Below are 10,987 nucleotides of genomic sequence, written 5' to 3' on the forward strand. Positions count from 1 at the left end.
ACATTTTCTTAAAATTATCTATGATTCTCCACTGGACTATAAACTTCTTGAAGAAAAGAGACTATTTTATTTATCTTTGTACTAGTACAGTGTCAATATCAGAAGACACTCAAATATTAATTAACTACAAAGCTTCCAGGCAATGGAGTTTTCCAAATCATTTCTTGGAACCATGAGTTTTAAAAGCATTCCCATAATTCTTAGCTCAGGTTCAAGTACTTTAGATCTATTCCTCAGTGTTTCCTGAAGGTGATTTGATTTGCTTCAAAGTCGCCTTCAGATTTCTTAGCTATCGAGCAATTACATAAATGCTAAATTGCACATTTTTTTCTTATTCTTAAATGTCAGCAATGATAAACTAAGCTTATATTTGCTTTTTAAATGTAATGAAAGTAAAATGAGACCACCAGATAAATTTTGTAGATCATTTCCATGTCTTTGGGATTTAAGCAAACTGTATTCTCCAGAAAGCTTAAAGTGTTCAAAACTACTGGCTTAACACACACACACACACACACACACACACACACACACACACATATCTGATATATATATATATCTGTTTAGCATCTCAATAAACCTTATCAACCTTTTTTCATTCCACTGGCAATTTTCTGACCTCCAAGCTAAAGACTTGAGCCCTGAATTCTGCTCATGGGTGAGTAATCACAGCAAGCCCATAGCAGAACCTATCCCCGAACTACAAATATATCATCTTCAACATTGTAAATCAAAGCCTCAAAGAGCATCATTTAGCCTGCAGCTAAAATTGCTTGTTTATCAGATGGTGCCTGGTTTAGCGTGGAGCAGTCCCTTGTAAATCTCTGGGACCTTTTACAGCGTATACTTAAGCAAGCACATCGGCTCCTAGGAGGCTTTCTGAGAGCTTTAATGACTGTGGGCTGCTAAAAGATCCAGGCCTTGGTTTAGCTAAAGTGGCTACGGGTACAGTTTGGCTCCATTTTGTAAACTCACAAAGATAAGACGTCTGCTTTCTCCAGAGTGAGAGCCAAGCATTTGTTTCTTAAGGAATCTTTATATCCAAAGTGTTAATGTTCTTGTGGCTTTGGGTATTTTGACCTTTTGCCTGCTAACTTTTGATTTACGAAGGGAGAGAGTTCTCATTCTAGACTTTATTGCCACTCTGGAGGGACAACGAAATGCACGTGACCCTTCACAATTATATGGCAAAGAAAATGACTTTGGATTAACACCATACATGTCACACGCAATCATAACGCACTCCCACTCCTGCAGTCAAATGCAACACACAGCTCCTCCTTCGTGACATCCAAGGGTAAATATTGTGCCCATGGTTTTTGCAACAGGGCAATTAATGAGTTCAGAGCAGACCCTGCTGGCAGCTTGCTCACCTCAGCACTTTGTTTCTCAGAAAGAAAACGATTTGTAAATTCTGGCCATGTAGCAGAAGGTAGCAAGGGGAAATTGTCCACCAAATCCCCATTGGCCTAAAAACCTAGCTGCTTGCTAAAGTCGTGAATAGCTTATTGACTGAGTGTACCACCAAGGGTCCCGGCAGCCCACTGACTACTTTATGATGGAGGATGGAAGAGCCATGACGAAACTCACTAATTAAAGAAATCTTTATACGGCTCTGTGTTATATACCATCTCTTTGATACAAGTTAATTAAAGTACTCTTCAAAACCTTCATCTGACATGGGAAAAGTTCCCAAGAGAGTTGGAGGTGAAGCAAAACATATTTCAGGGGCTCTTCTCTTTTTTCAAGCATTGATAAATTGTTTTCATACTAAATTCACAGCAACAATGTCTGCATTTTGAAAAGCAACCTCTTTATCCTAATACTACACTCTGTCTTCATAAGCCAAATCTTAATGTTTTTGCCTTTGCCTCTAGGCAGGGCAAAGAGTTTTATGGTTTGGGTTTTTATTGCTATTATTATTTTTGTTTGCTAGTAGTTTTATAATCCTCCAAACAAGCATACCACTACGGATAAGCTGTTCCCTACTTGGCATCATTTTGATGAAGGGCATTCAGGCTGGGGACTCCCGAGGATAAGTATACAATTCTTGTCATAAAAGCTAAAAATATGTGCACCTGTTGCAGCCTGCTGAAATCAAAACAAGCTGGCACAACACTTGGGAAATAAAAGCGTAACTGACTCATCTGCTTCCTGAAAATAGACTTCATGTTTTTATTCCTCCAAAACCAGCTCTGAGAGATAGTTTGTAAATTTCAAGCAATTAGAAGACAGATGATGTGGCCAAGTCCCAGGATGGTAAGAAAGAAAGGTGGGTGATCTCTTTTCTTGTGTACATGGGGATCACATTTTTAGACCCCTTCACTATAGCCTCAGATAGCAAAGCCTAATAAGGAGAGCCTTCCTGGAATGTGGTCAACATTAGAGCATGCCATTTCATTCATTGATTCATATTAGAAATATTAATTGAGCATCTAGTATGCATGGTACTAGGTCCTGAGACAAAATTCCCTGTTCTCAGTGAAGTGTGTAGTTTAGTAAGTATGTGAGTCAGTTTTCTGCCACTGAGACAAAATACTTGAGGCAATTAACTTAAAGGAGAAGAAAAGGTTTATTTTGGTTCAGAATTTTGAAGGTTTCAGGCTATGGTTGGTTGGGAATTCATGGCAAGGAATCTGCTCATTTTATGGTATCCAGAATGTAGATGTGAAAGAAGGAGGGTCAGGATATCCTTTTCAAGGGTACAGCCATGACCTAACTTCCTTCCACTCAGCCACACCTTCTAATGCATCTATCACCTTCCAGTGGTGCCAAGGTGAGGACCAAGCCTTAATACGTGGGCCTTCAAAATACAAACTAGATTCAAACTATAGCAGTAAGAAAAGAGATCTGCTAATAAAATTACAAAAAAAATTAAAATTGCAGTGTGAACCAAAGCTTTGAAGGATACATACAGAATATTGTGAAGGTCTCAGAAGCAAAGGGTTTCATGAGGGTAAACACCTCTAATCCTAGTACCACAGGAAGCCGAAGCAGGAAATCACAATTCCAAGTCTGGCCTGGAAAACTAGCAACTTAGCAAGATCCTATCTCAAAATAAGACATAACAACAACAACAAAAATTAGGGATGTAGCTCAATGTGAAGCTTCTGGGCTCAGTCTCCAGCACTGCCATAAAGCGGGGGGAGGGAGAGACAAGAAAACTTCTCTGAGAAAATAACATTTGGATCAGAGGCACCGAGGCATGACACAGAGTCACCTAGGCAACAAAGGTAAGAAAGAATGTTCTTAATGGAGAACAGCATTGCCAAGGTCCTGTGGCAGGAGAGCACATAGAGGAGGCCAGTGTGACTACAGAAGAGACTCCAGCGAGGATCTTGCTATGGATTGAGGTTAGGCTTGCAGAAGGCCATTATGTGTTTATCATATAAGCAATGGAAATCACTGGAGGACTCTAAGCAGAAGCTGACCCAGTCAAGGCAGTGTTTTGAACAGATTACATTATCTTCAGGGTAGAAAATTGATTTGGAACAGCAAGAACTCATCCCTGAGTTAAGAACTTGCAATAATTCAAGCAAGAGATGATGGGACCCAGGACAAAGGTGGCGATGGTAGAAATTCAGGACAAAATAGATTTGGAAAATATCTGAAGGTTGAGGCTAGGGATTTAGCTCAGCGGCACAAGCACCTTCCTTGCAAGTGTGCGGTCGTGAGTTCGATCCCTGGTACCGATAAAAACAAAAAAGACCAAAAAAAAAAGAAAAAGAAAAGAAAATATCTGGAGGTAAAATCAATAGAACCTAGTGTTTGGACATTTGAAATGTAAGAGACAGAGATATCAAGAAACACTTCTAGCATCCATTTTGTGTAACTGACTATCTAATGGTGTCAGTCTCTGTATTAAGGTTCTCCAGAGGAACAGGGTCAGTAGAAAATATATGTGTAATTATGCAAGGGGTTCTTTAGGTAGGTTTACAGGATCAGAAAAGGACAAGTTACAATGGCCATCTGTGACTGAAGAATCAGAGGATACAGCAGCTTCTCAGCCCAAGAAAATAGAAGCCTCAGAACAAGAAAGACCAAGGATGCAGCTCCAGGCTGCAGCTCCCTGGAGAATTCCCCATGGGAGTTTCAGCTGGAAGACTGAAGAAACTGGAGACCTAGAGACTGATGTCCGGAGACAACAGCAGCAAAATACGCACCCTCTCACAAAGTGGGCACACCTCCTTCTTCGTCCCCTTCTTAATAACTCTTCAGGCTACAGACCTCTTGGTTGGTGTCACTCATAACTGGAGTGGATCTTCCACCCCCAGTCTGCTGACCTACATGCCAATCTATAGATGCACCCCATACTGTGCTTCCTTGATCTAATCTGTCAGGCTTTATTAATCCATTCAATTCAGCATAGCATGGTCAATAGTCACAGTACCCTGCGAAGACTGAAAAAGGTCCTGCTTGGGGACAAGGAAGAATCTTGAATATAAGACATACGAAGTGGCACTAAGGTCTAGAGGTACCAGGTAAAGAGGTGAACAAACAGCCTACGGTCCTCAGGGCTCTGTGAACAGAGCCACAAGAATCTTTCAAGAAGGAGCGACTAAAGCCATGTGCAGTAGTTTTCTGGGGCTGCTATAACAAATCACCACAAGAAGGGAGGTTTAATAAATAGGAATTTGTTTTATCACAGTTTTTGAGGCTAAACATGCAAAATTAAGGTGTCCACCAGGGTCACATTTTTTCTGAGGGCTCTGAAAAGATTTCTGCTTTGCATCTTCCAGTTTCTGGTGTCTGTGTGCAGTCCTGGGCTACCTTATCTTCTGATCGCATCACTCCAACCTCCACCTCTGTCTTCACTTCGCCTTCTGTTCTTCTCTCTCTTCTCATCTGTTTATCCCTCATAAGACACATCTCATTGTGTTTATGGCTCAACCACAAAATCTAGAGATCATTAATCTTAATATATCTACAAAGGCACTTTTTCCAAATAAGACCATATTCCTAGGTTCCAGGGCTTAGAATGTGGACACATTTTGGAAGTCACTTTTCAGGCCACACCACTATGCATATATTATAAGATGAACCATGGGGACAATTTAGAAGAGGAGAAGGTCTGAGATTATGCTTGAGGGCTTCTGATATTTACTGAGTTTACCATGAAGTGTGTCGTGACACACAACCACATCTATTGATTACAAGGTTCCTTGGGAGTCTGAGGTCATTATCAATTAAAAACTTCTGAAGTTTCCCACCATTCTTCATTCTGACCCATTACCCACTTGCTCATATAGACTTCCTAACAATATCTTTTCTGGAGTTCTTGAATCTATTATACATAGCACCTTCTTAGCATTCTCATTAATTTCTTTCCAAATGTTCTTAATGTGCTCTGTATATTCTATTTTCCTGATATTTCCCCACAGCATTCAATGTAGGACTAAACACATGACATATATCCAATAGACACTTGGTGGTTGATAGTGTGGGATTAGTTTTCTATTAATTCTTTATTATTTCTAGTGGTAACAGTGGATTAGAACAACAATGACTTATTATTTTACACTTAATAGATTAGAAGTCCAATACAGGTCTCCCTGTGCTGGTGTCAATGTGCAGGCAAAATTATATTCCTTTCTAGGAGTTTGGTGGGGAGAATCAATTTCTTTGCCTTTTTCAGCTTCTAGAGCCCTTTTGCATTCCTTGGCTGGTAGCCCCATTCTTGCATTTTCAAAGTTAGCAACTATAGATTCCCAATTGAATCCTTCTCCTAATCATTCTGGTCTTCTCTTCTGACTTTTTCTTCTACTAATAATCTTGTGATTATATCAAACCTACCCTGATAACCTATGATAACTTCTGTATTTTAAGGTCAGCTATTTGGTCACCTTAATTTCATTTACAATCTAAATTCCTTTTACCACATAAAATAAGCTAATCACAGGTTTCAGGGGTTAGAATTCATATCTTCTGGGGATGGCTGTCATTATTTTGTTGTTAGTTCAAATTGATTCATTGCATTACATTACAATACATTACATTAACATTACTTTACATTGCATTACATGGCCAAGATGTTTGCCTTTGAATGGAGGTCCTGAGAACTTGCCACTTCTATAAGAAAGAAGACTTGTAAACAAAAAATGAAGAACTATTCTTTGATGCTGACTGGTTATCAAATAACAGAGTGCTCACAGGCGGTTCCTGGCCCAGAGCAATAGTATCTATTGGGACTCTGAATCTTGGGAATCCATTCAAGACTCCTCAGTATTTACCATCTAACTGTTTCATCAAGTGCCAACAAACATTCACACATTATCAACTGAGGACACCATAAAGAAAGAAAGAGAGACAGTGGGTATAAACTGAGTGTGTGGTCACACTAGGGGAAGTAGAAATTACAGTCAAATGAAGGAAATCCTTCTTACCTGGTGATTTGGGGCCAGAAAAGTAAAGACTAATCTACCCGACATGAGACACTTGCTATTTCCCTCTGGTCACTAGTTTGGGACCAAGACAGACACATGTGGAATACTAGGTCCCAGGACCACTCTATTCTCAGAATTGCTACTTTGATCTCCTTGCCTCATCTACCAGAAGTTCAACAGGTTCCAAAATGCTTCTTTGCATTCATATCATGTCTTGCCAAGTGCTGTGCACTTTACTTTGGATTTCCCCAATAGTTCTGTGTAACCAGCCATGAACCTACATCTTAAACCTGTCTACTCTGCCAAAGAGGAAATGGGATGCAGAAGACTCAAGTAGATTTTCAGAATCATGAAGCTGCTTAAATCAAGAACCCCAGTGACCGACCCAGGTCCCTCTCAGGGACCTTTTCCCACATGTGCAGCCTCTAGGTGACTTAACTGTCCCAAATTAGCAATCACATTAGTCAGAAGCCAGAACCAGCCAGCTTGCAATCATGTTCCCAGAGCCTGCGCGAGACTTTCACCAGAGGCTTAAAGAAAAATAACACAAACCCTGAAATGTCCCTTCCCCAGTTTGCCTTGAAAATGGATTTTAAAACAAAAAGGTAAACTCCTCGTTCTTCACCCTCCAGCCATTCTGGAGGCAGAGCTGTTGCAGCTCCCCTCTCTAGCAGGTGGCCTCAGCAGCATCTTTGAGTAAGGACAATGACACTCCCAATATATAAAATGTAATTTGTCTTCCTTTCATTAACAAGCACTTTGCCAGCTAGCAAATCTCATAGCTCGGGCAAATGTGAAAATATTGCCTATCTGCCTGTGAATTATGCAAATCGACAATCTTCTCCAGCAGGAGGTGGTAAGAATTGATGTTTGTAAAGTGATACAAGATTAGTAGCTCATTATAAATAAAAGTAACCCTTTTTCATTGTACTGGTTAAAAATCAAGAGAGAAGACCCAGGAAGAAATTTTATTCTACTGTTAGAGCAATCAGATGAAGGTTTTGAGAAGCAGAGAACATTTCCCTAGTCATTGGTTTCTCAAAAACAATAAGAAGGGACAGTTACAAGAGGGTGACCTGGGACTAACACTTGGGTTAGGTTAGAGGAATTAGTAACTAAGTTTGTAAGGATTATTTTAGTAAAGTTGGGAGTCTGAACTGGGAAATGGTGCTTATCAGAGTAGACGTGATGTTGAATGCTAGTAAGAGGACAAAATCAAATCAAATTTCTTAATATTTGCCCATTGCCAGTGTTTTCATTCGTTCATTCATTCAAAACACATTTACTGAGTACCTACTATATTCCAGGAATCATTCTTCATCCTGAGCAAGAGCATAGACAAGATACCTGGAGATTTCAAAATGGAAAGAATTTAGAAAATGTGTCCAGCTATGAAAAAAACATATAAATATTGTCCAAAATAATGAGGCGAAAAAAATTCCAGATTGTGAACAATTGTATGAAGGCTTTTGTTAGCGATAATTGTACGAGGCCTTTTGTTAGCGTCTCCATGAGAGACGAAGAGCATGGTCAGAGCTCTGGGTTCAAGGTCAGCTCTGTCACTGGTGTCCTGGGCTTATCTGTAAGAGGTAGGCATATTCCCACAACCTCTCAGTGACTCCTCCCACTGCTGGCTGCTGTCCTGGGCTTACAGTCTTTGCAGCTAGCTCTATTTCTAGAAAAGTATGTTAGGAAAATTGTTGGCTTACAGATATGGGGAAAGAGGATGTGACTTGAAGATCCAAAGTTTGCTGGCTAAAATGAGGGAGTATTAAGAAGGTTTGGGGTTATTTTTGTTTTTACAGAAGTGAGGATTGAATCCAGACCTTTGCACTGAGCTACATTTCCAGCCCCTTTTTTGAGGCAAGGTCTTGCTAAGTCATTAAGTTACCAGGCTGGGCTCCAACTTGTGGTCCTCCTGCTTCAGCCTCTCAGAGTGCCGAGATCACAGGCATGCACCACACACCTGTGTTACCATATTAAGATGTGATGTGTTGGAGAGTGCAGGACATTTGTTACCTTAAGCCAGTTCACATCCAGTTCCATCCCTAAACACACCTGGAGGGCCGCCTCTATAAAAGCCTGTGTCAACAGCCTGCCCTGCAGCAGTTGCCTCCTGCCAACCCCAAGCACTTGGACACTGACCCCCACTGTTCATGCACTACCTACAAGCACCTTTGCACTCTGGTCCTGTGGGTTTTCTCCACAATCCTAGCTGCCACCACCCCCACATGTCATTGGACTCTGGTCCTTCCCATGCATTGCAGCCTTCACGTGGAACCCTCCTTTCCTTCCACTGAGCCATCAGAGCCCCTATGCTAACTTCCATGCATCCTTCTAGTGCTTCCTTTCCTCATAGGAGGACAGACCCCTGCCAAGTGTTCCCTCCCTTCTCTGTCATGGTCTCCACTTGCTTTCTGACCTTTGTCTCCTTCTTCCAGACTAGGAGTTCCACGAAGGTCTCTAACAAGGCTGGTCCGCAGCAGCTTCACATGGAATAGAGGTGGCCCTGAGGTGGGTGCCGCTCCTTTGTTCTCTCAGGAAGCCTTATTCTGTGCCTAGTATCATCTCTATTTGGAATAAACAGATGGTCTCTCCTTTCCTAGGTGAGCTAAGTTTGGGAGGACTAAGTCATCCCTGACCATCTGGATATCATACAAAGTGTGGGACAGGAGGGAACAGTCATCATTCGAGTCATTAGTATGGCTGTGTAATGCCTCTGGAGAGACTGCAGAAATCTCCTCCCTTCTCCAAGGAGCCTCCTGACTGCAACTGGCAGCAAGGGGGCATCCAGCATGTGCTGCCAACCACTCAGCTCTAGAGAAAGAGACGCAAGACACTTTCCCCTCTTCCACTGAACGCTTTTGAGTGGATTTGCTAACCTTTCCAATGTAAACAGTGTATGTGTGTGTAGATTTTTTTCTTTTTTTGTAGAACTGGGGATTAAATCTAATACCTTTGCACTGAACTGCATTCGAAGCCCTTTTTTCAAAGATTTTTTGGAGACAGTATTTTGTTAAGTTACTAAATTGTCCAGCTCTGATGTAAATATCTAACTTTTTAAAGTTAGTTTTCTGAGGAGACTTTATTTCACCTGTTTATATAGAGAAACATGTATTTTTAAAAGAAATTCTGACAATGTCAATTGTTGATGCAAATGTAGAGAACCTGGAACTCATATACATTGCTAGGTGGGAATACAAAATGGTATGACTAAACAAATTTGATACTTTTTTGAAAAATTAAACATTAATACATAAAGTGAAATATAAATGACCTGGAAATCCTATTCACTCTCAAGTCTTCAGGGAAAAGAGAACAAAATGGGCATGTTAGGTGGCACAGGCCTGTGATTACAGGCTCAAGCAGAAGGAATGCAAATTCCAGCCCAGCCTGGGTAATTTAGTGAGTTACTAAGACCCTGCCTCTCATAAAAAGTATTTAAAATGGGATTTAGGATGTAGCTTAATGTGAAGGGCTTGGGTTCCATTCCCCATACTGGGAGTGAGGGAAGACGTATAAAGATATGTAAGTTTATGTTCATACCAGCTTTATTCGTAAGACCTATCCTAGAAATACTCCAAATGTTCATCTACAGGTGAAGGGATAAACTGTGGCTTGTGAATATCCATATTATAGAATGCTACTCAACAATAAAATGAAACAAATCAGTGGAACATGCAATAACATGGATGAATTTCAAAAACAGAATATTTTTGAGAGTGAAAGAAGCTGATTGCATTTTAACTCAATTATGTGACTTTGTTCATACAAAATGCCAGACAAGATACAATGTGTGGTAATAGAAAGCAAATTAGTGATTACCAAGGGGAGGGCTGGGTGTTCACTGGAATGCAGTTGAAAAACAATGTGTATGCCTTAATAATGGTTACTGAACACATACAATTGTCAAGGCTCATTTGGAGGTACCTTATTATCTATAATTTATACCTCAACAAAGGCAACTTATTTAAGAATCTATCTGTATTTTTAAAGAGGACTTTGATTTACAATTCACTTTGAGAGGAGACAATTTTTAAACAGTGACTAATAAATAAAGGCTAGAGGCTCCTATTTATTATCAAAAATTTGGCTTTTTGTTGGTGTTAATACCTTGTTTCCTACCCATCAGCCACAAACAACACTACTTTGAAAATCTACTATTGAATTGTTACCTTAAACATGACCCAAATGTTTCATAAAGATTTCTCTAAACAATTCTCTAAAGTTTTTCTTTTAGTTCATTAAAAAGAATGGTTTGTGCTCATATTGTTTGATCATTTTTTCATGCCTATATCTTGCAATCTGAGCAACTACTTTGAAGATAATAATACACAATGTATTAACCATTGTCAATTTCCCACTATCCTGATATGAAATTCTGTATCATTAGTCTTACTGCTTTTTGTCTTTAAAATAAGGGGCCAGGAATTTAGCTCAGTGGCATGAGCACATGCCTGGCACGTGCAAGGTTATGAGTTTGATCCCTGGCACCAAAATAAATAAACAAATAATAAAATAAAATAAATAAAGTAAAAGGAGATTTCCATTTTATAGGAATTCTGACTACAGTCCTACATAACCAACAAGTTATGAATACATCT

General features: G+C 40.0%; 1 long non-coding RNA gene across 1 annotated transcript; it reads left to right on the forward strand.

Annotated features, from left to right (window-relative positions):
* The first annotated feature begins 2,141 nt into the window (after window positions 1-2,141).
* LOC106025451 (uncharacterized) lies at window positions 2,142-10,471 on the forward strand. Its single transcript, XR_001199045.2, has 3 exons — window positions 2,142-2,272; window positions 8,825-8,897; window positions 8,990-10,471. It is a non-coding gene; the product is annotated as an uncharacterized LOC106025451 (long non-coding RNA).
* Window positions 10,472-10,987: the final 516 nt, after the last annotated feature.

This window comes from Cavia porcellus, unplaced genomic scaffold (genome assembly GCF_034190915.1).
Source record: "Cavia porcellus strain 051 isolate PalLab524CR breed Dunkin Hartley unplaced genomic scaffold, mCavPor4.1 scaffold_12, whole genome shotgun sequence".
NCBI classification, from domain to species: Eukaryota; Metazoa; Chordata; class Mammalia; order Rodentia; family Caviidae; genus Cavia; species Cavia porcellus.